Raw genomic sequence first — 16,363 nt, 5'->3', positions numbered from 1 at the left:
GTATTAAAAGGGGAGATTGGCAAGTGTTGGGGGGATTTATAGTTTAGACTTTCTCCCAGATGCAATTAAAAGGATTAAAAGAGAGTTAAAAGAAGAAAAATATTCTCTACTTCTATTGTTATCTGAGTCCATGTCTGCGCAGTAGCTTAAACTATCTGGGGTGACCTAAGCACCTCCCACATTTTATGGGGAAGGCAGGGGGCAGACCCCACAAGTACCAGACCCAGCAGGGTCCACTCCTGACAGCATGGAGGGGAGAGGCCCTGCACACACCAGCCTCCTGCCCCCAGAAGCCTCAGAAGACTATAAAGCCTCTAATGGCACCTCTGGGGCACAAGGTCCCTGTCTTCAGCCCCACAGGCCTCGCCCTGGCCTCCCAGGCCCAGAAACCCCTCCTAACACAGCCAGAGCTATTAGGAGACTCCAGACTCCAGGCCTCCTTTTCCTCCTTCACGAAGGCTCTTCGGTACCAGGAACCGACACTCCTGGTCAGGAGACCCAAAGTCTCCTCCATGTGTCAGGGACTGCCAGTGGCAAGGGGGGCCTCCCCACCACAGCTGGGTTCCTGGAAGGTGAGAGCAGCAGCAGGGCCTGGCCAGCAGGGCGAGGGGAGCGAAGTGCCCAGGGTGCAAAATGTGACAAGGTGCTCACTCTCAGCTGCCAGCCATGAACTCACGTGGCCCCGAGAGCTGAGGCTGTGCCTGTCTCCCTCCCCTCGTCCTGGCCCTGGGCAGCCCAGCTGAGCCATGAACCATTTGATACATGTTGCTGGGACAATTGGGGACCCGTGTAGAGAAAGGCAAAACTGGATCCTTACCTTATGCCTCATAGAAAAATAAGTTCAATGTGGGTCAAAAGGTAAAAGAAAAACATGAAAACTTTTAGAAAATATAGAATAACTTTACGATTTGAGTGTAGAGAAGGATATCCTAAAAAGATACCAAAGAACAAGCCATAAATTAAAATGTCGATGAATTAAAAGAACTAAAAATAGAACTACTATTCAATCTAGCAATCCCACTACTGGGTATCTGCCCAAAGGAAAAGAAATCATTATACCGAAAGATATCTGTTAAAAAAAAGATACCTGCACTCGTATGTTTATTGCAACACAGTTTACAACAGCAAAAACATGGAGCCAACTTATGTGTCCATCAACGGAAGATTGGATAAAGAAAATGTGGTGTATATACACAATGGAATACTACCCAGCCATAAAAAGAATGAATTCACGTCTTTTGCAGCACCATTGATGGAACTGGAGGCCATTATCTTAAGTGAAACAGAAACAGAAAGACAAAAACTTATGTTCTCACTTATAAGTGGGAGCTTGATAATATGTAGACTCTACATAGAGGTAGAATCTAGAATGGTAGACAATGGAGATTCAGAAGAGTGGGGCGTTGGAGGGAGATGTATGATGAGAAATTACTTAATGGGTATAACGTACATAATTTGGGTGATAGATACACCTAAAGCCCTGACTTCACCACTATGCAATCTATCCATGTGACAAAATTACACTTGTACCCCTTAAATTTATACAAATAAAAGTTTTTAAAATAACAATAAAATTTTAGAAATGAAAAAATGTTGATAAACTATGTTATAGTTACCTATGATTATGTTTCTAAAGTCACTATAATAACCCAAGTTAAAAGTGAAAGTAAAAACTAGGAAAATACATTTGCATTGCATATAACTGACATAAGGTGCATATCCAAAATCTGTAGGGAAAAAAAGATTTTTAAAAAACATAAAGAAAAATAGACAAAAGACTGAACAGGAAACTCACAGAAGAGGAAACATAAATATCCAATAAATATACAAAAAGATGTTCAGCTGCACTACTAACCAGGGAAAATGCAAGTTAAAAATGAAATGCCAATTCACACCCATCTGACCGACAAAAATGTAGAGGTCTGACAGTGCCAAGTGACAGTGAGATTATGAGAAAATAAGAATTCTCTTAGCTTGCTGGTGAATCAGGACAGCTCCTTAGGAAGGGGGCCTGGTGCTGTTCAGTGAGGGCCAAGATATGTGTGCTATGTGTGCATGTACATGTGTGTACATGCATTGTGTGGTGTGTGTGTGCATGTGTTGTGCATGTATGTGTGCACGTGTGTGGCCACTTAACTGGTTTTTCTACCCTCAATGCTTCTGAAACATAGTTTCCCATTTCATCTTTCTCAAGCGCAGCTCTGAACACATCCCTTTCCCTCTTTAGACATTTTCAGTGGTTCCCAGTTGCCTACCAAGAAGCACTGAACTATTTTACCGGGCATTTTAGTTTTTCATGAGGTAACCTCAACCCTCCTTTCAGTGTATATCCCTTCTGTCCTATTTTATTAAATTAACAGTATAGCCTGAAATATCTCTTTTAAATCCTTACTTGCTTGAAATGTTGAATAAAAAGAAGAGGGACTGGGGTAATCTCATCTAATACCTTACTTTACAGAAGAGAATTCTGAGGCCCAGGGAGGCTGAACGCTCTACCCAAGCAAGACAAAGAACCAGAGACCTCGGCTTTCCTAATCACTGCACATCTCTTCCTGGGCTGAAGCATCACAGGCCGAGCTATGAGGGTACAGGGAGCCCAATCCACTTGGCTCCCTTCACGTCACCCTAACTGACACGCAGCCCAGGAGTAACAGCCAGTTTGTCACAAAGCAAAAATATCCCAGGATGCTGGAGCCGAAAGGTACTTTCTGTGCCCGCCTCCCACTGGTCCGGAAGTGCCATATCCCCCAAATCAGGATGCCCTTGTGATCACCTTGTCAACAGGGAGCAGCCAGATCTCTCTTTTACTGTAATTGGGTTAGTCTTGTGGGTTTGCTCCCCTCCCAGTTGTCAAAAGAGATTACACAGAAATGAACTGCTGCATGGACCACAGTTCAGGTGCAGGCTGAGGCTGAAGGAGGACGGAATTTTTAAATGCATTCAATCATCACCCTAAGTACCTGCTTGCTGCCAGCTGCACGGGCATTCCTCCTGCTGCAATCACTTTTGCTCCAACCGGAGCCCAGAGGTCTCTAAGCTGCAGCGTCCTCAACATAGCCTGGATGCAAACACAGGAAAGATTGCAGAAGTCTGTGAGGGTCTGTGCTCACCTTACCTGTATCCCCATGCCTGAAGGAGGCGTGACATTGAATAGCAAACTTAATAACACCATAATGGGTCAAGAGGGAGACCACAGAAGAAAGGAAAAAGCTTTTCTCCTACTTTTTGAATAAAGGGCCTTGCATTTTCATCTTGCACCGGACCTCACAAGTGATAACGCTGGTCCTGACCCCAGCCCGGCAGGTGCTAAACGCTAATGGATGAGAAGGGGATCCTTCGCTTCCTCAGAACCCCACAGGTGCCTTTAAAAGTGGACTTGCTCTGGCGGAGGCCAGCATCTGTCCAGAGTGGGGCCCAGGAAGCCCACACCATTAGGCTTCCTGCATCAGTGCCTGAGGGGGTCTGTGGACGCAGGGCTGTGAAGACCTCTGACAGGCCACACCAGTGGTTCTCAAATTTAGCAAGTAAAAAAAAAAAATCACCTAGACTGCATGTTGGAAATACAAATTCTCAGATCCCTGTTCCAGAGATTCTGACTCAGGAGATCTGTGGGGGTACCTGAGAATTAGCACTTCTAAAGTGCTTCAGGTGGCGCCGAGGCTGGGTCTGTGGTCCACACTGTGAGGGACACTGATAAGCCCTTCATTCATAGGGGAGGCCATACCGACAGGGGATTGAGGTGCCTCGCCCAGTGGCACTCACTGCTCCCAGAGAGGCACCACAGAGCCCAGATCTGCACACTCCAGCAGCGCCCCCCACTGTGCCAGCCTGCCTCTCAGGGAGCTGCAGGAAGGATGGCGTGAGTTAGGATCATGCTCTGAAAGTTTCCATAAATGCTTGCTGGGAAAATGAGTATCCTAGCAACTGAATGAGCTCCTTCTCTCTTCTCCCTCTGACTCATGAGGTAAGGCACGTAGAACTGGGGAACAGAAAGATCACCCTTCACCTGCCTTGAGCCTCAGTTTCCTTAATAATAGCCAATATTCATTAAGCATTTACCAGGCATTTTACATGCACTAATTCCCTCAACAAACCTATGGGATAAGTACTGTCATTATCCTCATTTTACAGATGAGGAAACTGAGACTCAGGTAATTTGACCAAAGTCACATACCAGCCTGCAGAGGCAGAGTTTGCACAGTACACTCTGATGCCACAGCCTAGCTCCTCGGCACTCTAAATAAACTGCATTGTGGGAAGCCAGTGAGGAGGCTCCAGCTGCCTTGCTAGGCACCTTGCCATTCTGTGCCCCTGAGACCTCCCACTTTTATGGTCCAGCTCCACCCTCAGCTCCCTGCACAGATCCCTCTCAGGTGAGCTGCAGCTCTGCTCCTGGCCCTGCCAGCTGGGTCTAATATAATTGCCTGGCCCTCAGCCAGTGCTCCTCAAGGGCAGTGCTGGCCTCAGTGGGTGAGAGGAGCTCCTGGCCTTGGCTCTGCTCGAGGGCCTTGCTCACCCCTTCTCTGGCCACACCCCTTCCAGTGGGGTGGAGAATCTCCGGGGGTCACAGAGCTGAAGCCCCTCTTCTAAAATGATCTGGGAACCTGAGACCCAGGAATCCCCTCCACAAATGGCCCTGAGCTATTCCCAAGGCTTGCTTGGGATTGTCCCTGGGCCTGTCCTACCAAGGGCAGCACAGCTGTCACAGGTAGCGCTAACCAACTGTGTGCAGCCTCTAGACCTGTGTCCAGGAGTATGGAGTAAGGGGGGACAGAACGGCCTTAAGAGCTGGGGTGTCCACAGAGATGGACATCAGGCCCCTCCAGGTTTAGGATGAAGAATGGGTACAAAGAGAAGATGAGTAGGCCAGTAACTGGGGCCACTTCTCTAGCAGTGCCATTATATTAGTTATCTATTGTTGTGTAACATTTACCACAAACTATGGCTTAAAATGGCACATTATTATCTCACAGTTTCTGTGGGTTGAGGATCTGGGCAGGGCTTAGCCAGGTTCTTTGTTTCAGAGTCTGTCACAGGTGTTGTCCAGGGCTGCAGTCTCATCTGAAGGCTAAATTGGGGAAGGACCTGCTTCCAAGCACACATGGCTGTTAGTAGAATTGTAATTCTTTGAGGGTTGTTGGACTGAGGGCTTCACTTCCTTGCTGGCTGTTGGCCGCAGGCCACCACATTTACTTGTACTGTGGCGGGAGGGGAGGGGGGCCTCTGAAACATGGCAACTTGTTTCATCAAAGCCAGGAAGGGAGGGAGTCAGCCAGCAAGAGAGAAGTCACTATCTCATGTAACCTAATCATGGAAGTGACATCCATTACCTTTGACATATTCCATTGGTTAGAAACAACTCAAGAAGAAGGGATTACACAAGGATGTAAATGTCAGAGGTGGGGACCAGTGGGGGGCATCTCAGAGGCTGCCTGCCACAGCCGTATCCAAGCACAGAATTCCAAGGAATCAGAGAGAGTTCTATATTCAGTCCTGGCTTTCCCAAGTCACTGTGAAGTTATATTTATTAAGGGAGGAGAACAGATAATATTTTAGTCAACAGTTGGTCAGCTTGAGTTACAGCTTTTAAATGTTTAAACATGTGATATGTGAACCTCCACTGATACTCTCATGAATGTTAGGTTAAGGACAGGCCTCTTTCTGTGCACATGTCCTGGCCACCACCTCAGACAGGGAGTACTCTGTGGGCAGAGTCCCGTCTGCCGATCTTTTGCACACACAACCCCCCCCCCACACACACACACACAGCCTAACACAGGGTTGTCGGAGCTCAGAAAACAATACCCAAAAGTATGGCACTTTGGCAGGCTGAGTGCTTTGAACTAAAGGAGACCCAACGTCTCTCTGAACTTCTCCTGCCCTCTGCCTCTCGCCCCGCTTTCTTCCCCAAAGTGCAGAGAGGGGGGCAAGGGGCAGTTCCCTCATCTGTCTAAAGGAACTCAATTGTCATAGTCTCCTCCCTGGGAATCTCATCAACCAGGAACGATTAACCATATCACAGAATGAACTGAAGGTCAACTCCATACCAGGCAGACCCTGGGTAATTTTTTTCTCCCCTATAGTGTCCCTCATATGGGAGACAATTAGCAGAGCCTGGGCATCCACTGGCAGCTGCTGGTGGTAGCAGCGCCCCCACCCTCAGTCACGAGGCAGCTGGGCTGACTCTGAAGCCTTGGTGGTTGGGCTTCCTCTTGAGTAAGAAGAGAGGATTCCACGTGGCACAGGAAGGAAGTGAAAAGCACAAAAGCCACCACGCCAGCGAGACAAAGGTGACTCCTTCCAATGGAGCAAAAGTTCTGCCTCTAGATAAAACCAGGATTATTAAGTTTCTTTCTATTTTCAATTTTATTTTATTATAAAAATAATGAATATGGTTATATTTTTTAAAAGGAAATAAGAAATAAAAGAGCCATAGTTCTACCACTGAAAGTCCTTTTGTGTATATGTGTGTGTGTGCATGTGTGTGTGTGTGTTTTAATTTCCTTCCTTAAAAATGTTTTCTATGCGTAGCTTTTTTTTTCTTCTTTTAATTTGTGTGGTTTGGGGGCTTTTTAAAAAAGTAGAAGAGATCATACCATTTATTCACCTTTATACCTCCTTTTTTAGGACACTAAATGTTTTTTCTAGAATAAAGAGGTAGAATTTTTAAATAACTTTAAAAAATTGATAATAGATTCACAAGGTCAAAAGAATATACAGTGAAAAGTCTCCCTCCTACCCTCTAGTTCACATCCCTGGCAGCAACCAATGTTAACAGTTCCTTCTTTGTCCTTCCAGAGATAGTTTGATGCATATATAAGCAAATATAAAAATATTTTCTTTTTCTTTTCCATTTTCTACATAGTGGTTGTGATATTGTAAAATATACATTTGGTCTGGTTCCCTGGTTCCTGGTGTACAACTCCTAAAATCCTTGGAATCTATAAAGTGCTGTTTTTTAGTATGCTAATATTACCGATAGCTTTAGGACAGGCTGATCACCAGAAAGACAAAGGCATGATTAGAAAGGTGGGATTTTCAGCTCCACCCTGCAATCTCCAGGGAGGGGAGAGGGGCTGAAGTCAATTACCAATGGCCAACGATTTAACCAATCGTGCCTAGTGTTGAAGCCTCCATGAAAACCCATAAGGACTAGGTTCAGAAAGCTTCCAGATAGCTGAACACCTGAAGGTTCTGTAACAGAAGTAAGGGCCTAAAAAAAGGTAAAATGTTTTACGAGCTGTCTCTTTAAAACGTCCTTCCCTTTTTGGGAATTAAAACCTGCATTCCTGCCTGGGGCAAGTAATCAGAGAGGTGGAGTTTTTGTACCACCGGAGATGGCTTAAGGGAATTGTACGGGCAAAGGTCGTTGGATTGTCTTCACCGGAAATGCTATGGTTAAACAGCAATAGCCCAAAGCCGAAAACTCCCTTTAAAAGCTCTGTATTTCTGCTTATAGACAGGATGATGATACTTTAAGAGGAGAGCCTGCCATCCTCTTCATTTCCTGGCAAATTAATAAACTCTTTTCCCTCAAACTACTTGTCCTGTTCTTCTGATGTGGCCTCGGGACGGGGACAAGTGCTGAACTCTCAGTAACAGTTCCTGGAGGGTTCCTGGAAGGTGTTGTGCCCAGAGAGGGCATGGAAGCTCCACACCCCTTCCCCCACACCTCACCCTATGTAACTCTTGGTCTGTATCCTTTCTAACATCCTTTGTAATAAACCAGTAAATGTGTTTCCCTGAGTTCTGAGAGCTGCTCCAGCAAATAAATTAAACCCAAAGAGGAGGTCATGGGAACCCAACTTGAAGCCAGTCACTCAGAAGTTCTGAAAGCCCAGACTTGGGACTGGTGTCTGAAGGGAGGGGGCAGTTGTGGGGACAGAGCCCCCAACCTGCAGGATCTGACACCATCTCCAGGTAGATAGTGTCGGAATTGAATCAAAGGACACCTACTTGGTGTCCGCTGCAGAAATGGTTGCTCACTTGGTGGTGGGGAGAAATCCTCACGTATTTGGGGGTCACAGAAGTCTTCTGTGATGATTGTTGTGGTGTGAGAGGAGGGGAAAAACGGGGCTTGTGTTTGTTCCCAAAACAGCAATAACATATTATAGAGATACTCTTTGACTTATGATGGGATTATGTCTTGATAAGCCCACCATAAGTAAAAGATGTCCTAAGTCAAAAATGTGAACATCACAGCTTAGCCTAGCCTACCTCAAACATGCTCAGAACACTTACTTTAGCCTACAGTTGGACAAAATCATCTGATACAAAGCCTATTTTATAATAAAGTGTTGAATATCTCATGTAATTTATTGAATACTGCACTGAAAGTGAAAAACAACCGTTGTGCAGGTGCCATTGTCAAGTAAAAAAATCAGAAGTCAAACCATTGTAAGCCAGGGGCTGTCTGTATGCACCGTTCTGCATTCAACATATCTTGGAGATGGCTCCATATCTTTATATACTGGTCGTTCTCAACGTCAGCGGAATATTAGAATTACCTGAATAGATTTTTAAAATCCTGCTTGGGCCCAGGGGGCAGTGGCTCATGCCTATAATTCCAGCATTTTGGGAGGTTGAGGCAGGAGGATCACTTGAGATCAGGAGTTTCCGACCAGCCTGAGCAGCATAGCGAGACCCCTGTCTCTACAAAAAATAGAAAAATTAGCCAGGCGTGGTGGTACCTGCCTGTAGTCCAAGCTACTCAGGAGGCTGAGGCAGGAGGATCACTTGAGCCCAGGAGTTTGAGGTTACTGTGAGCTACGATGATGCCACTGCCCTCCAGCCTGAGCAACAGAGCAAGATCCTGTCCCCCCCAAAATTTTTTTTAAATCCTGATTGTCCAAACCATACCCCAGACTAATTAAATTAGAATCTCTGGGGCTATACCCCAGGCATCAGTTTTTTTTTTTTAAGTTTCTTCAGGTGCAGCCAGGGTTTTGTGTCACTGTTATGAAGGAAAAAAAAGCTTCCTCAGAAAAAAGATAGAAGAAAGAGGAACTACAATAATTCCATCTTTGCCTATAATAGAAAATTAGGTCCTGGTTTTCTAAGGACTGAGGGGTTTCCCGGGATGAGAGACTTCCAGTGCTGAAGCCAGGAAAGTCCCAGGAAAATTGGAACGATATGAAAGCTTGAGGTATTACCACGAATTAATTATCATTTAATTAATATTAAAACTATAGAAAGCAATTTTGTACTTCAGTGACAAACTACACATCATTCTGTCCTTGAGCTATTTTGCATCTCTTTGTAAATTGCAGGTAACTGAAAGATATGCAAAGTCTGTATTATGTGGTAGAGTTTACTTTGACTTCTTTCCCTTGTGGAAAAACCAGTTTGCCTCCCTGTAATTCAATCCCTTTATTCCATTTAAATTTGTGTTCCTTTGACTTTTTCCTTTGAACCAGTTATAACACCTGTCTGATTTCCTTGCTAATTAAAGAGTAAAATAAAATCTTCGACACATGTTCATTCTTGCATCTTGTATGTGAACTATGCCTTTACCATTTCCTAAAAATTATTTTTTAACAAGGCTATAAATGTCACTAATAGAATAAAAATATAAACCTTCCAAATTATCATTAAAAATACAAACAATAATAAAGCAGAGATAATAAACCAAAGCATAATTGTCATATCAACAAGTAGGTCAAAGTCATGTGTTAAAAGATCTCAGATCTCAAAGTAAAACCTCATGATAAAATGATTAAGAAAGGTTGAAAACAAAAGGATGAGAAAATGTGTTTTTACCAGGCAAGTGTAAAAGTTTAGCAGAGATTATCATCTTAATACTAGACTTGGGTGAATTTTGGTCAAAAATCATTAAATGAGACAAGGGCTTTTTAATAATAAGGTTGTACAATTCACAGAAATGATATTTTTATTAACTCTTATGAATATCTACATAACAAATAACATACATTAATAAACAACTAAGGAAATACAAGGAGAAATAGAAATACATCAGTAAGGGAGATTAATTTACCTCTGTTTTAGGCCATGGTCATAAGGTAGACCTAAATAATATCATATTTAAAGTAGAGCTGTTTTATGTATATATCAAATTTATAATGTGAAAATTAAAAATTTATTTTATTTTTGTGTATCTATGGAACATGTTCGAAATTAATTCACCCTACAGTAACGTCACAAAAAACTTCAATAAATTCTAAAAGTAATGTAATTCTTCAATAAGAATTTATTAAAAATTTCAATAAATTGCAAAAGGAATAGAGATTCCATTCTCTAATCATAATGTAATGAAGGAACTCAGGAAATTTGCCCCCAAAATATGATTCCTTGGTATAAAGAGTATTTAGAATTAAAGACCCTTAGAGACGGGCCCTTGGAAGGGGCTTTCCCTCTATCTGCATAACCAGATGGACCCACCAAAGAACAATCGACTTCCCTTCCCCTCCCTGTTATCTCACTATATTGCCCCTAAACACAATTACCCAATCTTTTTGGCACCAGGGATCAGTTTCATGCAAGACAATTTCTCCACAGACCAGGGTTGGGGCAGGTGGGGTTGGGGATGGTTTCAAGATGATTCCAGCACATTACATTTATCGTGCAGTCAAACCTCTCTGCTAAGCTCCACCTCAGATCATCAGGCATTAGAGTCTCATAAGGAGCATGCCACCTAGATCCCACCCATGAGCAGTTTACAGTAAGGTTTGTGCTCCTGTGAGAATCTAATGCAGCTGCTGATCTGTCAGGAGGCAGAGCTCAGGCAGTGATGTGACTGATGGGGAGTGGCTGTAAATACAGATGAAGCTTTGCTTGCTCACCTGCCACTCCCCTCCTGCTGTGTGGCTTAGTTCCTAATAGGCCACGGACTGATGCCGCTCCTTGGCCCAGGGGTTGGGGAACTATATTTCTCATCTCCCCCTCCCCTCTAAAAGGAGGGCATAAGAATTTCTGGACTTCATTGGGATATTGGGTAATCACTCTATGATTCTCCCCATGCACACGGTAAATAAACCTTTCTCTTATTAAACTGCCTTAATCATGAGTTGATCTTTCAGTGAATTTTTGGGGAAAGGGGAAGTTTCCCCTCACCCCCACTGTAATAAGACTAAAAATTAATTATACAACCAGAAAATATAAAGACTTTACCATTTGGACTTTTATAACTCTGCCTTATTTAACACTTGGTTTAAAAAGGAAAAAGGAGGAAGAGAAAAAGAAGAAAATTTAAAACATCTAAATAAAGAGGATCAGAATATGCCACACCAAAATACGCCACTTTGGTACAAGGATTATTTTGAGCTAAAGGCAATTGAGAAACAGCAGACACAGGAGGAGCTCTCTGCCCTCCTGCTATCTGACTAAAAGCAGTACATATCTTTCCCTTTTGCAAAGAAAATTTCCATTTATAAATATGCCCCCCCGTAAGAAGAAGAGGAGAACAGAAAAGGAATGCTATCAACAGAGACAGCACTAAATGAGTCTGCATAAACAACCCTGACCTACCATTAGTTTCCCCCAGACATTTCCTAGTTACCTTCCCACAATTTAACCCCTTAGAAGCTCAACCCCCCTTTTCCTTTGTCTAGTTACTTCTCCACAATTTACAACCTTGTGTTAAAATGGTATAAAAGCCCCTAATCATCTCTTTGGATTTTGCATTTCTTTTCTGTGAAACCTCCATGCATGCAAAAATTTTATAATAATGTCAATAAAATTTGTGACTTCTCTCCCGTTAATTTGTCTTTAGTCGGTTTAATTCACAGGGGACCTGTGAAAAGAAATGCAAAATCCAAAGAGATGATTAGGAGAAATGAATAAATTAGAAAACATAAAAATTAACACTAATAAATAAATCTGTGAGCTGGTTCTTTGAAAAAGCCAAGAAAGAAAGGAAGAAAGAGAGAAAACAAGAAAAAGAAAAACAACATGCCAAAAGAAAACCAAAGGACATAAACAATTCCTAGAAAGGAACAAAGTGTTCTTAAACATATACAAGGATGCCTATCCTTACTCATAAGAAGAGATATGCGATTTAAAACTATAATAAACAAGCATATGAAAAGATGCTCAACATCCTTAGCCATCAGAGAAATACCAATCAAAACAACAAGGCCCCTTGCCAGCAAACCAGAGCAAATCCAGTGACTCACCTCTGCCGAGCTAACTCTCCCCCTCATGCATGCTCACAGGAGACTTGGATTCCTGGGACGTGGACACATTCTCTGTGGAATGGTGTCGGGGTACACCGCTGGCACTCCAGAGGGGACCACTAGGAAGGCAAGGACAAGCACATCAGTGATAACTGGGATGACTATGATGTTGAACAACAACAAAAAAAGTGGAAGCAGAAGCAAAACCCAAAATAAAAATTTCAGAAAACAAAAAAAGAGCAGAGAAGAGAAAAGAGAAAAAGGACCACAGAAGAAAAGGCAGTAAGAAATCAAGAAGAGGTTAGAAGAACCTGAAGTGCTAGCACCCAACGAACAATTAGCAGATAAACCAGCTAAAGAAATTACAGGAAGAATCAGATCTCGAATTAGCAAAAGAAACTTTCGGTGTTAATAATAAAGTTTATGGAATAGACGCTATGAACCCATCTTCAACAGATAACTTCAGAGTTTCCAAATTTACTAAAGATATACTTATACAATATGAAAAGTCACTACATTATACCAGTATTTTGGAAGCCCTAGTTCAAGATGAGTGTATGTCTTTGGAAGCTGATGACTTGAAAATGATTTACCAATTTATTGACTGTATTTTGCAGTGAAAATCAAAGCAAAGCCAAAAAGCAAAAAGGTGTGCTTCCTGGAGGGGATTAAAGGCCACTGCGACAGATGATCTGGCAGATTATGGTGGCTATGATGGAGGACAGATAGTCTTGTACAAGACTATGAAAACTTTGTGTGACATTTTATCTTAAGAAAAAATGACACAATGAGATCCCATTTCATGCCCACTAGGGTAGCTATTGCTGGGGCCCAGAACCTTTTACCACACAGTGTGGTGCTTTGCCATGCTGAGTACTTTGAACTAAAGGAGACTGAAAGGACCTCAGAAGCAAAATCTCTCTGACCTTCTCCCATCCTTCTGTCTGTCACCCCTCTCTCTCCTCCCAAAGTGAGTCATAAAAACCAGAATTGCTCTTCCTCAAGGTGGGTCATAGAAATTATAATCCTTCTCTCTGAAAGCAAATCATACAACCTAGAAAGCTCACTCTCTACCTTGAACACCCTCAATCCAGAGGGGTCCTGCCCCCACATCCAGTGTAGGTAGGGAGATGCTCCACAGAGAGGCCAAGAAGAATCTGGAATGACAGGCCTTGCTGGGTCTCCCCCCTCAGTCTGTTACCATTAGTTCATACCTCTTTGCCCGATCACATTTCTACATGGCTATCCATTCTTCATCGAACCCAAGCATAAAAATAGACTGTTTTCCCCGGGTCTTTGGGTCTTCATCTCTGAAGGCTCCTCTGTCACGTAAATCTTTGATCAAATAGATTTGTTAGAGCTTTCTCTTGTTAACCTGCTTTTTGTTATAAGAGTGTCAGCCATGACCCTTATGATAGGCAAGGAAAAGTAGCATGCCTTTCTGTCCCTACGCTATAATTAAAAAAGCAAGTGTTGACAAGGACATGGAGAAATTGCAACCCTCATATACTGCTGGTGGGAATGTAAAATGGGGCAGCTGCTTTGGAAAACAGTTTGGCAGTCCTTCAAAAGGTGAAACATAGAGTTACTATTGGCCTCAGCACTCCCACTCCTAGGTATATAGCCAAAAAAGAATGGAAAACATATATTCACACAAAAACTGGTACCTGACTGTTCATAGTAGTATAGTGAAAAAATAGAAACAACCCAAATGTCTGCCAGTTGTTGAATGAGTAAACAAAATGTGGTATATAATTTGACAATAAAAAGGAATGAAGTACCGATGCATGCTACATGGACAGACCTCAAAAGCATTGTGCTAAGTGAGAGAAGTCGGTCAAAAAAGGCCACATAATGGATAAATCCATTTATATGAAATGTCCAGAATACGCAAATCTATAGAGGTAGAAAGCAGATTAGTGGTTGCCCATGGCTGGGGGATGGTTGAGGGGTTGGTGGCCTAAAGAATACAGTGTTGATGGAGTGATAAAAATGTTCTAAAATTGATTGTGAAGATGACTGCCCAATTTGCACGTGTGCAGGCCGGGAGTGGTGTCTCACGCCTGTAGTCCTAGCCCTTTGCGAGGCTGAGGCGGGAGGTTTGCTTCAGATCAAGAGTTCAAGACCAGCCTGAGCAAGAGAGAGACCCTGTCTCTACTAAAAATATACAAAATTAGCCTGGTGTGGTGGCGCATGCTTGTAGTCCCAGCTACACGGGAGGCTGAGGCAGGAGGATCGCTTGAGCCTAGGAGTTTGAGGTTGCTGTGTGCTAGGCTGATGCCACAGCACTCTAGCCCAGGCAACAGCATGAGACTCTGTCTCAAAAAAAACAAAACAAAAAAATTTGCATATGTGCAAAGAGTCACCTGATAAGGTTATTCATTGCAAAACTGTTCACAATCACAAGAGACCAGAAGTCTCCTAAATCTCCAACAGTAGGAGACTGTTTAATTCAGCTATGATAAATACGTACATACAATGGAATAAGATGCAGATGTAAAAGAGAATGAAAAAGTTCTCATGATACAGAACATCTCCAAGACATATTCACTCAGTTTCAACCATGGTAACTGCTTTGTCCCTCATATCAAATACTGTCCTGCTTCTCAGGGGGTGTTCCCTCTGCTTCCCTCTGCTCAACACCAGTGAGATGCATGGCTCATTCCCTCCCTTTCTCCAGGCTGTGGCAAGTCTTTAGCTGACCACCGTAGGGGAAGAAAAATAATTTTTTCTTCAATCCTCATAGATTCTTAGTTGGAACAGACCTCTGTAACAAAAGACAGACTAAAAGAAAACAAACAGATTTATTTATTTATTTATTTGAGACAGAGTCTCACTCTGTTGCCTGGGCTAGAGTGCTGTGGCATCAACCTAGCTCACAGTAACGTCAAACTCCTGGGCTCAAGCTATCCTTCTTCCTCAGCCTCCCAAGTAGCTGGGACTACAGGCACGCAACACCATGCCCAGCTAATTTTTTCTATATATATTTTTAGTTGTCTAGCTAATTTCTTTCTATTTTTAGTAAAGACGGGGTCTCGCTCTTGCTCAGGCTGGCCTTGAACTCCTGAGCTCAAACGATCCTCCCGCCTCGGCCTCCCAGAGTGCTAGGATTACAGGTGTGAGCCACCACGCCTGGCCCAAACAAATTTATTAACATGTGTATTTCATATACACATGGGAGATGCCCAGAGAATGAACAGTTCTCAGAGAGGTGGTTTCAAATTCAAGCTTATATAGCATCTTCAACAAAGAACAGTAAATATTTAGAGAAGTAACAAGACAAAAGAAAAGGATTGAGTCTCTAGGGCGGCAACTAGTGGGAAGCAAATAAACGGCAGATACAAGCTGGTTAGTAAAACTTGGGGTTTTTTGTTTGTTTATTTTTTGTTTGTACAGATGGGGTTTTGCTATATTGCCCAGGCTGACCTCAAACTCCCTGAGCTCAAGTGATCCTCCCACCTCAGCCTACCAAGTAGCTGAAACTCCAGGTACATGGCACCATGCCCAACAAATAAAGTTTGCTAATGTAGATTTCTCCAGTACCCCTCTCCAGACCATAAGGGTCCAAAGGTGTCTTCATTGATTAACCTTTGTTCTCCCTGGAAGAAGGGGAGAGGGGCAGGGTACTTTTTGTCTTTGTAGATGTATGTCCTGCTTTTAGGCAAGTAGAGGGAGGGCAGAGAGCTTTCCTGAACCTGCTTTTTCTTAATTGCCTTCAGCACAATAATCCTTCATGTTTTAGGGTGGTATATTCTGGTCTCCCACACCACCTATGTAAAATAACTACAACCCACCACCACCGCCACCATCACCCACCCACACATTCTATGCCCTTACCCTGCTTCTCTCCGTAGCACTAACCACCTATCACTATACATTTACTTATTTCCCACAAAAATGTAAGCCCTAGGAGGTCAAAGAATGTATTTGTTTTGTTCACTTCCTAATTCCTAAAAGAGTACCTGGCACATAGTAGGTGATTAATAAATATTTATTGAATGGAAATATTAAGTGAAAAGAGCAAAATGCTGGGCAGTGGTTTTCAATATGCTTCTATTTGTGTATTTTTTTAAAGGAAGGGATTGACTATTCATGTAAATGCTTCTTTGTGCATGAAAGATCTTTAAAATGTTACGGAAGAACTAGGTCATGCTGGTTGCCTGCAGGAAGGAGAACTTGGTGGCTGAGACGCAGCATAGAAGGGAGGCTTTTCACTATACAGTATTCTATTT

At 43.0% G+C, this 16,363-nt stretch overlaps 1 pseudogene; it reads left to right on the top strand.

Moving 5' to 3' along the window:
- The first annotated feature begins 317 nt into the window (after positions 1–317).
- Positions 318–12,904, top strand: LOC105806115 (annotated as a pseudogene).
- The last annotated feature ends 3,459 nt before the right edge of the window (positions 12,905–16,363 follow it).

Source organism: Propithecus coquereli, unplaced genomic scaffold, assembly GCF_000956105.1.
Source record: "Propithecus coquereli isolate 6110/MARCELLA unplaced genomic scaffold, Pcoq_1.0 Scaffold138, whole genome shotgun sequence".
Taxonomy (NCBI): Eukaryota; Metazoa; Chordata; class Mammalia; order Primates; family Indriidae; genus Propithecus; species Propithecus coquereli.
This window is presented reverse-complemented; position numbering and strand designations above follow the sequence as displayed.